Source organism: Vicugna pacos, chromosome 1, assembly GCF_048564905.1.
Source record: "Vicugna pacos chromosome 1, VicPac4, whole genome shotgun sequence".
Lineage (NCBI taxonomy): Eukaryota > Metazoa > Chordata > Mammalia > Artiodactyla > Camelidae > Vicugna > Vicugna pacos.
Genome location: NC_132987.1, coordinates 88100304 through 88121921, shown reverse-complemented (window position 1 = coordinate 88121921; position 21618 = coordinate 88100304). Strand labels below are relative to the sequence as shown.

The 21618-nt window shown below is 39.6% G+C and overlaps 1 protein-coding gene across 12 annotated transcripts in view; it reads right to left on the bottom strand.

Moving 5' to 3' along the window:
• PROS1 (protein S) overlaps nucleotides 1-21618 on the bottom strand; it is a 269581-nt gene that overhangs the window by 186756 nt on the left and 61207 nt on the right. The window lies entirely within an intron of this gene.

Genomic DNA, 21618 nt, shown 5'->3' with positions numbered 1-21618 from the left:
TGGGATGAGTTTCAAGCAAAAACAATAATAGTAATTCCCAAAGACAGACCACCTCATTTGACATCTTAGTTACACCTTTTATAAATTAAGCAATGGTGGGTATAATGTTGATCAGAATATAGTATCTACCTGAACTAAGAAAAAACTCAGAAATTCAAAGTGGTTTTGTGCTTAGGGTGAACAGCCTCAGGTAGTACTTCCAAACCCCTGAAAGACACAAATTCACTCTCACAGCTGCTTTTCCAGTTTGAAAAGCAACTAAAATAGAAGGCAGGAGATGCAACGAGAAATTATGAAATCAACCATGGAAGTGTATAAAGTGAATAGAAAGCCAAAGACCAGATTTGGAAAAATTCACATTTAAAGGAACACTTTACCAGACTTGCCAAAAAAGAAAAAAAAAATTCAGAGAAGCTGGAAAAGAATCAGGAGAGAGACATGACACAAAAACTAAAACCTAAGAGTGTTTCAGATCAAACAGAAGCCCCTGATCAACAGGGTGAAATTTGGACAAAACATCTTTGAGAATTATAATGAAGACATTCACTTTAGCAAATGGGATATCAATGATGACTCGCACAAGAACAGTTTTAACGGAATAGCTGAGTTGGGCAGTGAGTTACCTTGTAAATAGAAGTTGTTTTTGTTTTTGTTTTTGTTTTTTAATGAGCAAGAGAAGATGGATTACTCTCTTGAGAAGTTTAGCAGTGATGAAAGGAAGGAGAAAAACAGGTAGCACCTGAGAGATAAGAATTGACCAAAAGCCTGTTTCAGAGTGGAGAAGTCATGAATAAGCTTGCAGACCAAGGAAAACAGACAGAAGAAAATACTGATTAAGAATGCAAGGAGGCAGGGTATTTGGTGGCACAGGGTGCTCACAAAGTGGAGGGAACAGGACAGGAGTGCATTGGGAAGGATAAATCCTGGGCAGGAGAAACACTGCTTTCCCTCCGCATGGGGGAGGAAGGGAGGAAAGAGGGTGGAAAGCTAAGCAGTCTGAGAAAAGACTGTGGGGTCTCTGCCTTCTCAGGGAATTTAGACGTTAGGTAATCTGGAGAGGGCTGAAGGCACAGGGTTGAGCTCAGGCATGAAGAGATAATAAAAGTTCGTTAAATTTATGAAAAGGGGGGTAAACTGGAGAGAAGTAAAATAATTAGTGAGTACATTGTGAATGCACTAAAGGCCACTGAATGACTTTAAAATAGCTAATTATATGTTGTGTGAATTTCACTTCATTAAAAAAAAAGTCGTGAGTGCAAGTGAGAGCCGGAAAGCAGTCAGGATTAATATGCGACAATAGGAAGGGATATGTTCTGGCAAATGTGCTAAAGTTCTGTTTTGACTTACTGACCTGACACAAAATTAAGATTGAAATATGAGTTTATCTTCAAAGACAGAAACAGAGAAAAAGCAGTATCCTAGGCAAAAAATAGAAAATATTCAAAAGGAAAAAATGTAGTTGGATATTGGACTTTTAAGCCAGGAGGGGAACAAATAAGTCTGTTAAATGTAAATAATTGGGGTTTTTTTTTCTTTGTGACTGAGTAGAATTCATTTGAGTTATTCCCAGGGATGTCAAAGCAATGACGAAAACATTCCTTTTGTAAGAGTATTTGAAAAATAATGACATGCTCAGGTTGATATAAAAGTTGAGGATTTCCTTGGAGACAGTTTTGGCAAGATTTGTGGATGTGGGCTGTTCTACAGTAATATGAGTCATGTGTTTTGCCTGAAACATAAAATTCCAAGAATGAGAAGGAAAACAAGGTGAATCTTTGCATGTCAATATCCTCCTTATATGGTAATAGCTCTTTAGAGTGTAACTCCTTTTACCCTAAATCGTCTTGTGCACTTGCGTAAGAATGGTGCTTTCTTGCTTCTTTATGGACAAAACACAAACACAGACGCCTTCAATGATTCCCTTTATCTCCTGCAAATGCTCTGCTATAAACACTCAGCTCCAAAAAACTTCATTGTAGGATATTTTCTCTTCAAGACAAGATGATGCTGAAGCATAATATAGCTCATCTCAGCACGCTAAAAAAGTGCTTACTAAAACTCACACAGCCCGTTCTTTGTTTACCTAATTCCTTGTTCTCCCTTTAAATCTCACCGGTGCCATGATTTTAATGAGCCTAGCTTTTTCAAGTATCCATGGGGTCACTGGTATTTTAGGAGGCACATGTTCCCTGTACATAAATGTTTGCAACCTAGCTGGAGAGGCAGTAAAGCAAGTACATATAAACAACAGAATTTCTTTATTTATTCAACAAATATGTATTGCTTATCAAATACTAGGCACTGGAGTACAGGTAATGTCCCTCCTTTCATAAAAATTATGGTATATGGAAGAACATTTTGTAAATAAACAGTATACATGAAAATGTATGCAAATATGGGTAAGTGCTACAAGGGAGAATGGATAGACTGATTTGGAAAAGTCTGAATAAAAGTGGGGAAGGCTATTTTAGTGAAATGAAAAACATAAGCCAAAGCAAAACAATGAAGACAAATGGATTAAGTGGCACCTGTGAGGGGCCATGGAGTAAATGACCTGATGAGGTAGAGATGATATCTGGGGCCACAGGAGGGGAAAAGATAATGAAGGACCTTGGGAAGCCTCCAGAGAACATAAAGGCAACTGAGACAGGAAGAGGGCAGGGCACAGCCACTCAAGGATTAACACAGCAATTAACACCAGAAGAGAAAGATTCAACCCCAAAGAGGCCTTAAGGCTCAAGACAGTGGGAGATTTGACTTCCTTTAGCTTCATTATACACCCATCGTAACGTATTAACATGGTAAATATCATGCCCACAGGCACCATGGCAGTCCCAAGGCTAGCCACAAAAGGTCAAGGAGTGGGAAATGGACAGCTTCCTGGAAATCCCAGCCCCTTCCCCGGGGTAGTTAGACTGGTCCTTCCACTTATTAGCATATGAAGCCACTGAGCTCATAAAAACTGGTAACATGGCGCCTCCCGGCCACCCGCTGTCCCCTCCCCACCACCCCTTCGGAGACGGCCCGCACTCTGTCTATGGAGTGTGTACCTAGTTTTACTCTAATCTTGAAGGAGGATTAACAAAATGGCCACACTTAGGCTAACAGACTGCTTATTGTTATGCTTGCCCTTAAAACGGTCAACTGACCTGACTGACCAGTTGCTACTCACAGTTTCGGGCCCATAGTTAAAACTAAAGCTATTGATCTTACTGTTTCTATTTTATTCCAGTAATTGAAAGTAATAATCAAGCTTGGTCTCTGAGTCCTCCAAGGAGAAGGTCACAGGACTGTAACCTTACAAAATAGCCTGAATTACCAAGAAGACCACACCTTGAGTGCTTACGAGATAAAGAGATCTGTTAGCCTCTATAGAACTGGTAGCCTGGAGGCATCATGACGCCATTCTGTCTCATCATTTCTGATGAGAAAATGATTCTGTTGATTGTTATCAATGCTTTATTGTTTGAGCAATGGCTATATAATCACCCCACCCCATCCCCAAGGTGGGTTCACAGTTTTGAAGGGACTCACCAGCCTGCTGTGAGTCCCCTTTGCCCAGCAAAGCAATAAAATTGCCTCTTTTCTTCTAAGCTCCAAGACCTTGTCTCTGGGTTATTTGGCTCATCAGGGACAGGGGCCAATCTTTCAGCAACAATCTGAGCACCCAACTCCCACACCTCGCGGCCTTTCTCTTGCCTCTGAATGTATCTCTAAATGAATCTATCTTTACTCAACTATGGCTTGCTCTTTAATTCTTTCCTGTGCAAAGCCAAGGACCCACACTTGGCAGGGCATGTCCCAGGCACTCAGCCAAGGCCTGGGACACGGCCCTCCTCACACCCCACATCTGTTTTTCCTGCATCACTATGAGGGAAAGATTTTGCAAGTGAAGAAGGTAGGGGTCAGGGAAAGGAACTGAGGACATGTAGCAATTTGTCCCTCATTACAATGGGTTTTACTTGTGTACTAAACTGAAAGCATGAGATGAGAGAAAGTGGTTGCAAAGTGCTACTTTAAAGTCTGAGTTATCAAGAACAAAAGTGAAAGCGTCTAATCATATTATTAAATTTGGACAATTCATAGTAAGTATTTCGTGCTTCTCTTCTTAGCCCTAAGATACACTTTATATGTGGGTACATTTTATCATGCGATTAATTAGAGCTAAATATTTCTTAAATTTGAACTATTACTGAATGGTCCCATGAATGACGAGTAACAGAAAATCACTAGAATAATTTAGAAATATACATTCTTTTCCTGACTTAATCTCAACCTGGTCATGAGACCACTTCTCTAGGTCTAATAGCCTGATGTTTTCCAGTTTCTAGTCAGGCATGAAGGTAATAATAAAGTAGATAAAAAATTGCTTTCAGAAAGAGCTTTATTAATTATACAGATATTTTCCTTATTTGAGTTATTTAGCATCTCCCATTCTACTACCCAAAGAGGTCTTATATTTATTTTTAATAAAAGGGATTTTAAAAATTAAAAAAACAGAAGAACAAAGCATTGATTAATAACTGCCTATATAGTTGACTAGATCATGGAAAAGAATTTTGTTTGAATAAATTTATGGTCTACAAATGAGGGCCAACTTGGAAATGAAATTCTAGAGTCTTCTTTTTACTTTCTAAACCACACAATCAGCTATCTGAAAATTACATAGGAGAACTACAATATATCAGTGCTTTAAAGTAATTCCTGCAGGAAGCAACAGAGACATTTTAATGCTTTCAGAGGAAACACATCAAAATGAATTATTCTAGTTAATTATTTCATAGGTTCCTTACCTTCCCTCTCACATAATTTACAAGACAATCAAAATCTACTTCTTTTGTTAAATGAACGTTAAAATGAGTGCTTAGTGGCTTAGCATTTCTGGTTTTGCACCGTAATGAATTTGAATGTATGTTCTAGTGGTACTGGTGAAAATTGCGATGGTGTAAATATATAGCATAGAAATATCTTCCAAGGTTTTCAAATTTTACCTTTTTTCTAAATCTGGCACTGTCAAACAAAGGAACAAATTTGAGCCACTTTTGATCAGGTGGAAATTATAGTCCCAATTCTTCAGCACAAAAATGGAACCAGACAAAATAAAGCAGGCTGTTACCATTTTTAAGACAGGCCTGGAATGTAACAATGAATAAAGTTGGATCTGTAGGAATCAGTCCTTTCAAACCTAGTTTTTGGACTTCCAGATGGCAAGTTTCTGATCCTACAAATTTGAAGACTTTCAACCATTGTAATGTCACTACTTTAATGAAACTTATAAATATAGCCAAGCTTCCTCTAATAAATAATAATGATAAAAATAACAATAATAACAAACGCTTACATATCCCTTACTATGGGCAACTTAATTTTCACACCAACCCAATAAGCAAGGCACTATTATCATCCCATTGTATGGTGAGGAAACAGACAGAGAGAGAGTAAGTAACTCGCCCAAGTTCACACAACTAGTTAGTGATAGGACTGGCATTTAAACCAAATAGCCAACTCCAGAATTCATGCTCATAATAATATGATATTCCTCCCAATCTCCTTACTTTCAAATTTTAACACCAGTTAATACAAATTTTAGACATACAGTAAATATAATGGGATGAATGGTGCACCCCGCAAAAAAGGTATGGCCACATCTTAATCCCCCAAACCTATGGATGTTACTTTGCTTGGGAAAAAAGTTCTCTGCAGATGTAATTAGATTAAATTAAAGATCTTGAGATGAGGAGATTATCCTGGGTTACCCTGATGGGCCCTAAATCCAAAGGCAAGCATCCTTGAAAGAGACAGATGAACAGGAGAGAAGACACACACAAAGGAAAAAACAATGTAAAGATGGAGACAAGCTGGGGTGATTTGGTCACAAGCCAAGAAAGCCAAGGAATTCTAACAGCCACCAGAAGTTGGAAGAGTTAAGGAATGGAATCTCTGCTAGAGCCTCCAGAAGAAGCGCAGCTCTGCCAGATTCGGAACTTCTGGACTGTAGAACTGAGAGAACAAATTTCCATTGCTTCCAGTAACCACATTTGTGGTAACTGGTTACAGCAGCCTCCAGAAATGAATATGATAAATAACAAATTGGTTTTGGAAGACTACAATTGGAAACATATTTTGAGAAACTGTTAAGGGTGATGCGCTGGAGCCAGCTCAGACAGGCTGGCAAGAATCGATTTTTGAGTATTGAAGCATATTGCAAACTGGTTGTTGAACTGCTACCAATCAGGGGTCCCCTCAGCCCCCAAGTCACTTTGCCATTTCACTGCCACCTCTACTTTAAGCAATCATGGGGCTACGGTGGTTCCCTCCCAGACGGGGTCTCCAGTCTGTTCACAGTTTCCACTCACTGGGCTAGTAGCCCTCTAGACTCTTAACACTAGGAAATGTCTTCCTTTTCTTGGGAAAGGTGTCTTATGTCCTGTAGCTAGTTTTAATTATTATTGATAGTATGTATAAGATAGGAAGGGGTGTGGATAAAGCAAGACAGGAATACAAAGAGTTGCTAAACATAAGGAAAAGGATTTTTATAATAATGGACCTATCATGAAAGCTAGTTAAGCAGGGCATATTCAAACCCCACCCCACTTATCTCCACCCATCTCATACACATATTTCTACACTAACATTAATTTTATTTATTTGTCTAGATTCTTGAGATCAGATATTCTTAAGCCAAAAGACATTTTATGTCAAATCCTGGGGAATGGTGACTACATAAAACCTATGAACATGGGTCTACAGCCTGAGTGTCTGTTGATTTACTGTATACTTTTTCTTTCCAAATCAAAACTTTCACCTAAGGCCCAGCCACAGAAAACCTTCTGTTATGAATTGAATTGTGCTCTCCCAAAATGTTGAAGTCCTAATCCCTATTATCTCAGTATGTGACCTTATTTGAAGATAGGGTCTTTACAGAAGTAATCAAATTAAAATGAGGTCATTAGAGTGGGGCCTAATTCAGAATCAGTGAGGAAATGGAGACAGAGAATACTGATATAAATTTGAGGGAATATAAGTTGGTGTAGAAATTTAGAGAAATTTGCAATATCTATCAAATTTTTAAATTAACTTTTATTTTCACCTGTAATTTCAACTTTTAAAAACTACCACTTAAAAATACTTATTTATAAATTTGTGCATTTTAAATTCTTTTACAAAAAGCATGTTTAATACTTGCAATTTTAAAGAAACAAATAAAATTAAGTATTATCTGAAATGCTAGGTTTCTAGCCCAACAGAACTGGTGAGTTCTGAGGCATTATGGTGCCCACTATATGTCAGCGAGCCAAGGCTTCATCAATCTGTCAGTCTGAAATTACAAAAACTGTAAGATATACAAAAATTAAAGACTATTAGAATGGAATCCTACTTCTATAAAGTTCATATATGTTAGTTCGTGACCTCCTAGGGAGCTGCCCAGCTGTAATCTGAAATCAACCCCATCTGCGGAGGAAAAGGTGAGAACAAAGAAAGAGGCAGAACACTTCAGATCGGTAGGTGAAAGACTTAATAAGAGGGAACTTACGTAAGAGGCTCATCCTGGGCAGCTGCAATACAAGTGGATCTCTGCACCCACCTGCCAAATCTTAAAAGTTGATGTATGACCCAGTAATCCCACTCCTGGGCATATATCCAGAAGGAACCCTACTTTAAAAAGGCATGTACACCCCAGTGTTCATAGCAGCACTATTTACAATAGCTAAGACATGGAAACAGCCTAAATGTCCATCAACAGATGACTGGATAAAGAAGATGTGGTATATTTATACAATGGAATACTATTCAGCCATAAAAACCGACAACATAATGCCATTTGCAGCAACATGAATGTCCCTGGAGAATGTCATTCTAAGTGAAATAAGCCAGAAAGAGAAAGAAAAATACCATATGAGATCACTCATATGTGGAATCTTAAAAAAAAAAAAAAGAACATAAATACAAAACAGAAACAGACTCATAGATGTAGAATACAAACTTGTGGTTGCCAGAGGGAGGTGGGTGGGAAGGGACAGACCCAGAGTTCGAAATTTGTAGATACTGACAGGTATATATAGAATAGATAAACAAGATTATACTGTATAGCACAGGGGAATATATACAATATCTTGCAGTAGCTCATGGTGAAACAGAATGCGACAATGAATATATGCATGTTCATGTATAACTGAAAAACTGTGCTCTACGCTGGAAATTGACTCAACATTGTAAACTGACTATAACTCAAAAAAAAAGTTGATGTAGAGGCCTTAACTGTGTTCAGTTACGGATACCATCCAGATAGTCTCAAAAACATGTTCTCTCAAGGCTATGTCCTTGAAAATAACTCCTCCTTTGGGAATGGTGAGAAGAGCATACATTCCAAGCACAGGGGAAAAGGTGAGGAACCTCCACTTGCCTAGGTCCAGTTCTCAGGTCAACTGGTGCTCATTTCCTCTTGATGACCTTCTCCAACACTATGCCCTTCCTGACCAGCTCTTACAATCTCACACACCCTCTGCTCCCTCAATGTGCCCTGATGGAGTCAGCAAGGGATTTCACTAGCGTGGAGGTGACTCATTTGGTGGCTATCTGGCTGCACTGCAGGCAGATACGACAGCAGCAATACAAGCACATGCCACAGAAAATGCAGGCTAAGACAATAATTCCCAACATTGGTAATAACTTTGTCCACCAAGAGTTCTGTGACCTAAACCAGTTACTATCCTCTAGGCTGGGGTTGGGAATCACTCAGGGTGTTCAGTTGTGCCCTCATGTGATTAATAAACATGACACATTAGCAGACTCAGCAGGTATGAACACATAACATTCTGTTTGGATGATGGCACAGATGTCTCCTTGTGAGGCAGCAAAAATGCCCAAGGCCATTCTATTTTCGAAGGCAGCTTTTGTCATTAGAGACATTTCAGTGTTCAGTAAAGACAGACTTTATTGGCTATCATTTAAGGCTTGCTATGTGGATTTAATAAGGGGTTCCAAGTGTGCTATAACGTCCTCCAGGCCAATGGGGGGAACAAAGACATTAGCCAAATGATGGTCCTGTTGGGAAACAGAATTTGTCCACCTGACCTGGAGGAGAAGGAGGTCCACAGCTTTAGGAATCTGACCTGGTTGTGCATACCATACATGTTGGCAGGGAGAGGTAGCACCATTGGGCATGAGGAGGTAGACTGGGGGTAGGATATGCCAGACAAGAACTCCCACCTTCTCCCCTCTTTCCTCGGTGAGTGTTCAGTTCCAAGAACAGTGCATTTCAACAGGTCCAGCCTGGCAGCAGGACAATGGGCTCCCAGTAGAGACTGAGTAGTTCCCCCTCACCTAGGGGTGGGAAGTAACTCAGCCAATCCCAGTGGGATGTCCCATTGCAAATTCCAGTAAATAACCTTTCCCAGGCATGATGGGGCTTGGTGTTTTCAATATCATAGCATGTTGATCCTTGGTGAGAGTCGGGGCAGTAGCTGTTTTTTGAGACTTTCACCCTGTTACAGTACTGGGTACCTGGGCAGGGTGCTCCAATCTGGCATAGGGGATAACAGGCCCTACTGGTTGATCATTCAAATGCATCAAAGCCTGGGACAGTACATTAGTCCACCGCCAAAGATGGTTTTATCTGTAATTTAATCTACTGCTGTAATATTCCATTTTTCCTGGGAGATGAAACTTCCATCAATATTATGTTCTTTTGTCAGTCTTGCACATTATGACCTTTTAACTGTAACCCTCAATCACTATCTATTTGATGAGAGTGTCTGTATACAGTAGTCAGCTTCTCTAATCCCCTAATAGTAGCAACATGGTTTGCATGGCAACAGGAGAAATGTTGAGTTAAACCAAACATGGTGTCCACAGAAACCAAGGCATATTTAGAAATTTCACTCACAGGAAGGGTGCCAGTATAACTAATTTGCCAATCCTCCACTGGTTGGGAACACTGGTGAATGACCCTAGACGCCTTGTTTGTCACCTTGGACATTGTTTAGATCACACAGGACTTACCACATTAACCAAGACACTATATTTTAAGGGCAACCCACATCCTTGACAATGTGCCATCCCACCTGAGCACTGAAGTGGCCAGTCTTTCTTTGCATTCAATCAGCTGTAGCTACTGAAGAGTCAATTGCTAGGACTGGTATCCAAGCTAGGGCATCAGCTTGCTGATTGCCAGGGGTTGTCAGTCCTTTGACCTAGTTATGCATACCATGGACAGGACATGGAAAACAGTGAGGACTGCCTCAGGCTCTTGTAAGTGAATCCAAACATCCCTCTACACGTCCTGACTTCACAAGGTCTCACTCATGAATAATCTACCTCTTGGCTTTCCATTGTCCGAACCATAGGGTTGATCTCTTTAGAACATCCCAACTGTCAGTCCAAGGGGTTAATGGCCAGGGTTCATGAGTGATCATCAACCAAACCACTCTGAGTTCAGCCTTTCCCAAGAGGCTTCACCTGGAGGAGGGCTGTGTATAGTGCCAGGAACTGCTGCTCTATGGGGACACATCAGGTTTCTGTCCCCTTCCAGAGCTGGGGCCAAAGTCCTAGGAGCACTCTCCTCTTCTGCTGTCTCTGCCACAGTGTCTCACCCATACCTTCTGGAGTTACAGATGTATCTAATTCAAATGATTGCCCTGTTTGGGAGATGCCCAGAGAGTTCATCTGCTTTACTAATATTATTGTCTTCTCCAAGGCAGCTTGTTGCTCTGATCCCCAGTCCAACATGTGCCCTTTCTTTACCAGTGGTATAAAGGATGGAGACACTGTGCCAGATGGAGAATAAAAATCCTCCAAAACCCCCAAATACCTACAAAAGTTTGCACTTCTTTCATGTTGTTAGGGGTTGGATAGGCTTGAGACTTGGCCCAACTCCTGAGAATTTGTCATACTACCTCTCTAGACTTTCAAGGCCTCTCATGCCCAGGGGTTAGCCCTCACTGGGCCAAGCACCCCTGCAGGACAGAATATTCCAATCTATAAGGGAGTGATTCCCTTGAATGCCCTCTCCCCAACATCATGCAGGTGCTGCCTGCCAAAGGATGGGGAGTGTGGAGTGGTGTTGCCCATTTTCTCTGTCTTCTGCCAGGTCAGAGAAATGCCAACACCCCCTGTATCCCATAGCTGCACTAACCATGCCTAAGTACGTTCCTTGTCCATCTACTGGAACTTGGCAGCTATATCAATAAGCTCAGAGGGAAGACATTTTCTCATTATGACTGCTTCCTAAACTGGGGACTGCCCCACTGGCTGTGGTCATCGATGCTGATATTTTGCTTTCCTTTGTGTTAGGGGTCAGACGGACATGGGATATTTCTTCCATTTCACTGTCATTCAAGACAACATTCTCCTCTTTACTCTCCTCATTTTCCCAGGAAAGTCCTAATCTTAGAGTCTTAATCAGGCTTTGGCACAAGGTCTGTGACCTGAATCCACAGCATTTTGCACCCTCCTAGCTTTGCAAAATGCACATCAAACTCTCCAGCTTCTTATCCTGCTCTCCCAGCTTGTCTGCCAGCTCCAGGGGAGCAGGACAGTGGATACCCGCCTGTCTTTCTCTAACCTCAGCTCTTCTTCCAACTTTCTAACTCAAGTTTCATCCTCTAGGTGGGCAACTGGATCCATTGACTTACCCATGGTGCGGGCCAGCCCATTGGCAGCCATACATTTCTCTTCTTTGCTGCAGTTCACTTTGTGCAGTTCCTCAAACATGCACATTAAATTCTTGTATTCATGCATCAGTCAGCAAGCATTTAACACACAGGCCACCCCTCCCCACATGTAGGTCAATGCCAACCTGAGATTTCTCCCTACAATATCTCTTTCCCAATGCCCATTGCTTGGGTCTTGCCACTTGTGTTAGAAACCTCCCCAGAAGGGAGATGCCCAGGAGAAATCTGAAACTGGACCCCCATACAGGGAAGGAAGGCAGGCCACTCCTGATTGGTAGGTGGCAGGTTTCATAAGCAAGGGAACTTACAAGGCTTGTCTTGGGCAGCCAGAAGATGAATAGATCTGTGTACTTTGCCCACCAGAATTTTAAAGTTTATATAGAAACCTCACCTGGGTTCAGTCACATATACCATCCAGATAGTCTTAAAAACAAACTGGTCTCTTAAGGCTGCATCCTTGAAAATGGCTTCCACTGTGGGAACAGTGGAGAGTGTATGTTCTAAGCACAGGGGTGGGGGTGAGGAGTCTCTGATTTCCCAGGTCCAGCTCTTGGATCAAATGGGGGTCATGCCCTCTTGATTATCTCTTCCAACAATATGTCACCACCACATATTTTGTTTACAATAAAAACATTTGTAGAAGGTAGATTTTTTATTTTTCCCCAATTTCAGAGAATTTGTGTATAGTAGAGATAATATAAGGTAATTTCCTAAATGCAGCTTTGTCAATGGCAGATTTGAGATATTTGTTCATATCTACATACCAAAATCTTCACAATCTGATTGCTGAGTTCCCAATAAGTTTTTAAAAAGTCAACTCTGACAGCAAAGTAGTCCATTTCATCTAGAAATCCATGTATATATGTCTGTGTAGTATTACAGAGAGTACTTGTTTATATTACAAACTTCAGATATGAACAAATAAAACAAAATCAAAAAGTGTGATAACTTGCAAAAGAACCACTTAAGTTTTACTAAGACTTTCTAACCCATATAAAGGTAAATTCAAGAGAAAATTTGATATTTCAATCCAGCAAGTGTTGTTTTTAGAACATTTTTAAGAGCCATAACATACACAGCATGAATCATGTAGAAGAGACTTGACACCGGGTGCGCCTCTACCCCCAGGCAAGAAATAGTTACTCCCAGGCCTTGTGATTGATTGGTTGGTTGGTTGGTTGATTGATTGTTTGACAACTCAGTTTCCCTGCACTCTGGCTGATTGGGAGCTCAGGTTTCTTGTGTTCCGGATTTTTCCTTTCCCCTTCCTCTCCCTTGGCCCAATCCTCATTTCTTCCTAAGCTATCTAAGATTCCCCCTTCTAGTCATAAGACCCCAAATCTTGGGGACGTAGAGAGCAAGGACCACTCTAGCTACTTCCTGCTGATCTGGGGTGATGAGGGAGCTCACTGGGGTCCCAGACTACCTGGCTGTCCTTGGGCCTGATGTGAGTGAAGGGTCGGTGTTCATCAAGGGGCTTGTATAGAAGTGGTCTTGGCTGATTGGTTGATTACTTTGTTACATAATCATCTGAAGATTATCTCTAGTCGAGAAGAAACACTTTTCATAAGAAGGTTGAAAAGACAGAGGTCAAATATAGAGAGCTAATCCTAGCCAAAGGATGAAAGGGGCAAACAAGGGTCTCAAACAACATTGATTTCCGTGCTTTCTGTTGGTTTAGGTTTTAGAAAGCAGATGTTGGAGTTTTAGTCCAGTGAACTAAAGGAGGAGTCAAAAGAGGGACCCTAATATCAGAGACATTTTAAATTAGTATTAAAACAGTTTGCTGGGGGCCGTAAAAGACAAAAGATTTGAACCAGGGGACATTTAAGAAAGAGGTTTATCTAACAGGGATCCATAGTCCCCTAGGGCGATGGAAGAGTCTCACCAGAGTGTTGCTTGGAAAGCAGTCGCAGATAGTTAAAAGGGTCACAAGAATATGTGGCTCCCATCAGTGAACCAGATCTCATCAAGGTTTTCCAGGGGTTGTTTGGTGAGTTCTGTTCTAGCTCCTAGAATGGATAGGGTCTCATGACATAGGTGAAAGGGAAGAGACTCGTCTGATGATGGTAACAGTGTAGCAGGATTGAGTGTCCCACAAACAGAGACAGTGACATCTGGGTTTTCCAGTAAGAATGCCTGCTATTTAAGAAGCCGAGCATCTCATATGACTTAACAAGAAAGAAACAAACAACCCCATCCAAAAATGGGCAAAATACCTAAACAGGCAATTCTCCAAGGAAGACATACAAATGATAAATAGGCACATGAAAAAATGTTCAATATCACTAATTATAAGAGAAATGCAAATCAAAACTACAAGGAGGTATCACCTCACACCAGTCAGAATGGCCATCATTCACAAGTCCACAAATGACAAATGCTGGAGAGGCTGTGGAGAAAAGGGAACCCTCCTACACTGCTGGTGGGAATGTAGTTTGGGGCAGCCACTGTGGAAAACAGTATGGAGATTCTTCAAAAGACTAGGAATAGACTTACCATACGACCCAGGAATCCCACTCCTGGGCATATATCCAGAAGGAACTCTACTTCAAAAAGACACCTGCACCCCAATGTTCATAGCAGCACTATTTACAATAGCCAAGACATGGAAACAGCCTAAATGTCCATCAACAGATGACTGGATAAAGAAGCTGTGGTATATTTATATGATGGAATACTATTCAGCCATAAAAACTGACAACATAACACCATTTGCAGCAACATGGATGTTCCTGGAGAATGTTATTCTAAGTGAAGTAAGCCAGAAAGAGAAAGAAAAATACCATATGAAATTGCTCATATGTGGAATCTAAAAAAACAGAACATAAATACAAATAGAAACAGACTTATAGACAGAGAATACAAACTTGTGGTTGCCAAGGGAGTGGGGGGTGGGAAGGGACAGACTGGGATTTCAAAATGTAGAACAGATAAACAGGATTATACTATACAGCACAGGGAAATATATTCAAGATCTTATGGTAACTCAAAGCAAAAAAATATGTGACAATGAATATATGTATGTTCATATATAACTGAAAAATTGTGCTCTACTCTGGAATTTGACACAACATTGTAAAATGACTATAACTCAATAAAAAAGTTTTTAAAAAGTTATATTAAATCCTATTATATTAGTTTCTAATAATAATAAACCATTAATTAAAAAAATAAAAAGCCGAGCATCTGAGAGCCAGAAATGTCCCTCGCCTTTTAAAAGGTCAGAAATTTGATGGTTGGCATATGCTTTTATAGGGGCCCCCAAAGTTAGCTTAAAAGCTTCCTCCAGGAGAGTGGAGAGGGCTCCCTACACTCTTAGGCAGGAAGGCCAGCCTCAAGCAGTGGGATCTAACCATGTGGAGAGGTATCCAACAGGCTGTTGGGTAGGATTCATCTGTTGGGTGAAGATCCCCCAAGGCTATTCCTCCTCTCTCATGAACATAGAACTGGAAGGGCCTTGTGGGATCTGGAAACCCCAAGGCCAGGGATCTTACTAGCAGACCCATTGCCAAAGCAGTATTTTCTTAACAATGTAAGACGATTTAGAAAGAGTTACTTACCAGAGTATGTTTTATGCCAAAAATTCAGTTTGTTTTAGAAGCACACACATTTTCACCCTTTTATTTTCTATATGAAAAGTATACTTAAAGTGAGTTTTTTTATACAACCATGATTTTTCACATGGTGTAAAAGGTATGTTGTATACTAGAGTAAGTTATTTTCTTATGGTAGAAGAGGGAATTTTTTGGTATTTGTTTTTAATAAAGTCTTTTTATCAGAAAACATGGGAAAATAAAGATATACTTCAAAAATGTTTTGTAGAAATATAGCTTTTACTGGATGCCTTAAATAAGAAGGCTTCTGAAAAACAGCAGGAAGTTTTATTTCATAGTGGGCATCTGCAAGGGGTTGCCAGGACCTCTTCTTTGGGGCTGCCTGCACTCTCATCCCCATCCCATCCACCTTGCTTCAGGAGGGAATCTTATTTTTGTGATGCTCCTTAGAATCACCTGTAGGGTTTTTAAGCTCTCTATTGCCCAGTCTATACACCAAACCAGTTAAATGAGGATCTTGAGCTGGAGGCTAGGGGCTGGGGGCATGGGAGTGGAAGAGGAGGTGAATTGGCAGTGCTTTTAATGGTCCACAGGTGATTTCACTATGCAGTCAAGTTTGAGAACCACTGATTTTATATGCCTTCACATCACTGTTGATTGACTTGGTATTGAACACTTAACCCAGGCTGAGCCAATCAAATCTTTCCCATGGAATTCTGAAACTGAGACTGAAAGATAACAATGATTATTACTGTGCCATGTCAGAGCTGTATGTGACATGAAAATGTCAATTCAGAGCAGTTGTCAGCCATGTTCCATAATGTAACTGAAGAGTTGAAGACACCAGTATGTTATTACTAGAGCAAAACAGAGAGAAATAGCGATGAGAAACAATATTGAGGAAACTTCCTTAGTTCACTGCAGCAACCCAAGCTCTAGGACTTTCAACCCTTGAATTTCATAAGTTAACCAAATACCTTTCCAAAAATTCTCTTTTTGCTTAAGCTAGTTCCTACTGAGTCTTCTATTGCCAACCAGTGCTGTCCTAATTCTTTTATGTCAGTAACAGAGGAGCATTTAGTGTTAAGTATTGAGAGTCTGATTTTTGTTTACTATAAAGAAGAGCTTTCTAACAGTCAGAGGTGACCACGGCAGACATGGAAGTGTACTGCTTAGACCATCTTCAATAGAACCTGCTAGAGGAACAGAGTTGACTGACAGCCCCATTCTTGGCAAAATGTTAGAAGACCATGATCCCTATCTACTACAGCAGATTCCTTGATGACAGATTTCCAGTACTTGGGGGTATACATTCTCTAGTAGCTACTTGGCCAAGAGCTCCACCTCCAGGGACATCATCTCCACTCCAAGTCATGGTTGCCATCCTCACCTTGGATAATCTAGTTTAGCACCCTCCTCTTCTTTCTGCCTCACTCTGTTTTTCTATCTCTTTTTTCTGACTTCATCTCTATCACTCTGTTTCCATGTCATTTCTTTCACTTTTTTCCTTTTTAATTTTTATTATTCTATTTTCCTGCTTTGTTTTTCAGACATATTCATGTTTTTATTGATTTCTATGTCTGCCTCTCTTTCTTGTTGTTTCTCCTGGCATTCTTTCCCTTTTTCTTTCCATTTATATTTGTTCTTTCTTTCCATCTCTCCTTTCTCTATGCCTGGCTCACCTTCCTTTGTTCTACCCAATTCTTTTCTCTCTTTCTATGTTCACCTGGTCTTATCTTTTCTTTCTCTCTCCCTTTGTTCTTTCCTAAACTTCTCTTCTTTCAACTTATTTTTTTTAATTTCTACTTCATTATCTCTGTCTCTCTTTAATCTCTCTGTAGATCTCCATTTGTCACTATTTACTTTTATTTGTCTACAGTAGATATTTCATTTCTTTTCAAATTTTTTTCTCTATGTCTACTTTATCCTCTTCACTCAGTATCTTTTTGTAGTCTTTCCTTCCTCTCCTTTATTCTTCATTCTGTATCTTGCCGAATATTTCACTGAATCTGTTTTCATATCCTTCATATCTTCTCCCATTTTCTCTTTTCTTCATTGTCTTCTTCTCTCCTGCTGGCTTTGTTCACACACACACACACCCTGTTCCTCTCTATTCTTTTCTCCTGCCCCGATTTTTCACCCTATTTTTTTTCTTTTTGTCTGTCCTTCTGTGTGCACATGCTTGCATATATGTGCGCATGTGTATGTGCATATGCCTGTGTGTACACATTCATATATACATGGGAGACAAAAGGATGAGGGGGATGCATGAGGTTAGAGAGGTACACAGAGCCTGGATCTGTGGCTTGTTACTCTGGCTACCCATGAGAATGTTCTGATTTAGTTGTCTGGGATAGAGCCAATGAATCTAAGAAGCATTTGGGTTGAGATTCACTGGTTTAATGATGAAAGCCCTTGAAAGCCAGGAGTGAAAATATGTACAATGTATATTACTTCATTCAATAATTGGTAGAAAAACAAAGGAAGTTTTGAAGATTATAGAGAAATAAGATCTCTCTGTGAGAGATCATCTGAAAACATTGTGGTAAACAGGGCTTGAAAGCAGAGAAACTAATAGAAATTCCTATCTATCTTACTGAGCCTGATGCAAATAGCACTTTTCTAAGTTTCCATTTAAATCCATTTCTTTCCTCCCATAATCCCCTGTAAATGTTTATTTCTCTGTTGCATCTCTTATGAAACTTGGGTTCATATTTGAATTACTCCTCCATATGTCTGCTATCCCCAAGACTGAATACATTGATGGCAGGGGTAGGGCATTTTCTCCATTGTTTTCCTAGGATAGTATCTAATCCAGGGTTATAATTACAGTAGTTTCTTGGTATCCAAAGAGGATTGGTTCCAGAAGCCTCTCCCACAGATTTCAAAATCTGAGGATGCTCAAGTCCCATATATAAAATGGCACAGTATTTGCATATAACATATGCACATACTCCCATAGACTTAAAATCACCTCTAGATTACTTGTAATACCTAATACAATGTAAATACCATGTAAATAGTTGCCAACGTGTGGCAAATTTTGAAGTTTTGCTTTCTGGAGCTTTCTGGAATTATTTTTTTCTGAATATGTTTGTTCCATGGTTTGTTGCATCTACAGATACGAAATTTGCAGATATAGAGGGCCCACTGCATGTAAGTTTTCAGAGTCATTATCAGAATTTGCCTAATCGAATTAAATAATATGAATTTGTCTTCAAAACCATTAAGTTGATAACACTGTTGATATCATGTTGATCAACTAAGACTCAGTGTCACAGCAGGTTATACGTAGAGCTGGAGAGAGAATTTGTTCACTCCAACAATATAACATTTACTAAATGATGTGATAACTAGTAAGACTGTAGGGGCAGTAAAGAATTTTAAATTTGGCCATGGACTCTTGAGCCAGGTATCCTGGGTCTGAATCTCAGCTTGGCAAGTTGCTACATGGACAAAGAAAGCTAAGACTGTGCCTACTTTCCAGAACAGCCAGCTCCTAGCTTCTGTGGCTACCTTGTACCTGCCAGGTTGGCTCAGGAAAATATTCCATCTCTGAAGGCTCCAGCTTCAGCCTCAGTGTTCAATATGGCTTTGTTTAATTAAATTTTTATATGTATTATTTATATTTATATAAAATAATTTACTGTTTTTTATATTTATTTATTATTTGGGAACTCCAGATAATGTTAGACCCTTCCTATGTCAGTTAGATATTGGCCCAATCTCTCTTCTCCCCAAATAAGATCAGAGTCAAACAAGTGGTTTTTCTACCTGAAGACTAGTTATAGAAGAGATTTCAGATTCCACCATTTGAAACTAGCATGGAAGAGAATTTTGCACTAGTAAAATACAAGTTTTATTATATTATTTCTCTCACAGAATTAGGGTTATTTATGGAGAGGGCTTCTTGTGGGAAGTAGGTTAGCAAAAAATGAGTTTATAAGTTCACTGGATTCTATTCTGACCCACAAAGTTATTGCTGTAACATGGCAGGTCCAAAGCATTAAAGAAGCAGTTGACTGTGGCTAGGGAAATTCCTCCCAGCCTCTAGGCTCTGCTACTTGTTCCAAACCTCCCAACACTTGATCTCCATCTATTTCTGACGCTCTTAGCTTCACATATCATTTCAGTCCGATTTGATAATCTGGCCTTGCACTGTTTGTATTAATATGCACCAGAAAGCCTCATAGGATGCTGACCCAGGTAACTGCCCCTCACTTTCACACTCGGTAAACATGAACACAAGACAGCCGTGGACTGGGTCTGGACCTAAGCACACACTGGGTGAACCTCTGACCAATGCCTCTTCTGCAGGAGAAAATCCAATTTTCAAATATAAGTTCTCTGTGAAAGCTTGAAGCCTGGTATAACAAGTAATGCACGTTCAAGATCACAGTTAAACCAGTCTCATTTGTAAGAAACAAACTGCTCCTATATAGAAGCAATGATTAAGTTTTATTGCTTCAATTTCTTAGGACAACCTAAAAGGACCAACTATGAAACTCTAAAGAACAGGAGGAGTCTGGAGTCTACCATGGGCCTGAGTACTGTCACTTCCTATTCAGTTGAACTTAGGTCTTCAGACTTACTACCTTTGACTGCACATGCACAGAGTAGGTGCTCAATGAACATTTGTTGCTGAATGAGTTAGAAATTTATCACACTTGTTCCAAGAGGTTCTAGAGAATCTGTCTTCTTTCAAACTTATATTATTAATAGCAATATCAGGAAATCTGAACTGAAATTATTTCAAACATCTGTCTTTTTCTCTGTACTGACCATATAGATTAAACGCCTAAGGGATTTCCAAAAGAAATAAGGCAATTACTAAACAAACATAGAAGAAAGGTCCTCTCTCCACCAATAATATCAATTCCAGAATGAAAAGAAAATTGGAAATACTTCATAAGCCTCACATAAGGGGACTGAGACTGGAATTATAACTTCCAACTGGAAAATGAAGTAAATAACTCTGTTCTCACAAATTAACCACGCTTTTCACTAATCTGTAATCCATCTCTGCAAGTGGTAGTGTCTAGAGGAATCTGTAATGACCTCGTCACTTAGATTTTTCTTTCATGACACAAAGCTCAAATAGCTCCAAATACCCGACTTGGTCTTCATGAAACCATTGTTCCCTATCACACTTTAAAAGTAGGAATCTGTATTTCTTGGCCAAGTTTAAAATCAAAGAGCAAGTGAAAGACTCCTAGCCACAGATCTAGACCCTCTCTTTCTAAGCCATACTGAAGTGCATCTCAAAAGACAGATGAAGTTCATAAACAAGCCTCTTGGAGCCCCTATGAAGATCACCACATGTTGAAAGGTTTCTGTTTTTGATGGGAAATGTGAAATTGATTCCTATAACTGTCATTGTATTTGGACGTAATTAAATGAGAATCAGAGAACTTCTCCCTAAAGAAAATTCCTTTTTCCCTTTCTTCTTTTTTTCTTTTCATATACTTTCAGTTTTACTACTTCCTTGCTTTTTTTACAGCAATGTAATTATCAGTAGTTCCTTGTTGTAATTTGTCACCCACACAGTACATGCTGATAACCAGGAGAGAAGTTACATTCAGTAAGTTGATTTAACACAATTTCTGGCATGTGTCAACACTCAATACATGTTACTTTTGCTTTTCTTTACTTTCTGAGCTTCAGTCTACAACTCAACCATAACTACTGATCAAATATTTCCGTTATCTGTCTTTCCTAAAGAACTATTGTGCAGCATATAGAGTTGCATGTATGTTACATAATTTTATGTTCTGTTCAAAGACTTGATAGAATATAGATACTATTCATATAAGTTGTCAAAATATCATCAATTAATTACATCTTACATGATGTAAAATATCTATAGTGGAAAAAGTTTATTTTCCAAAGCTGTCAGTGAAGCAACTGATACATTCCTAATGTGCATAGTAGGCTTGAGAGGGAGAAAACTGCCACTCGAAATGCACTGCCAGCAAGTACAAAGCAATCTTACCTCCTTACTTCAAAGACACAGCATTACAAAAGCACAACATTAACTATGTCCCTCTGTGGTTATCCTTTTATTAAAATCTATTCTAGTTCTCACAGTTCCTTTTGTCCTTCAGCAATAATATTCTGGCAACTTACTCTGGTAACTCAAGTTGGATTCAAGAAAAATTATGAGCTTCCACATTATTTATCCTCTCATTCATTCTTTCCATGATTAGGTTTTGCTTTTTCTAAATGGTCACTTGTGTGACCCACACAGCCAAATTTACGGAATGTACCCATCCCAGGTTTCTATACCCTTTCTAACACAATCCAGTCTCCCAACCTCATAGAATCCAATTACTAACCAGCAAGATCCATGTGCTGCTCTCATGAAAATCTGCCCCACTTCAGTAAAGCTA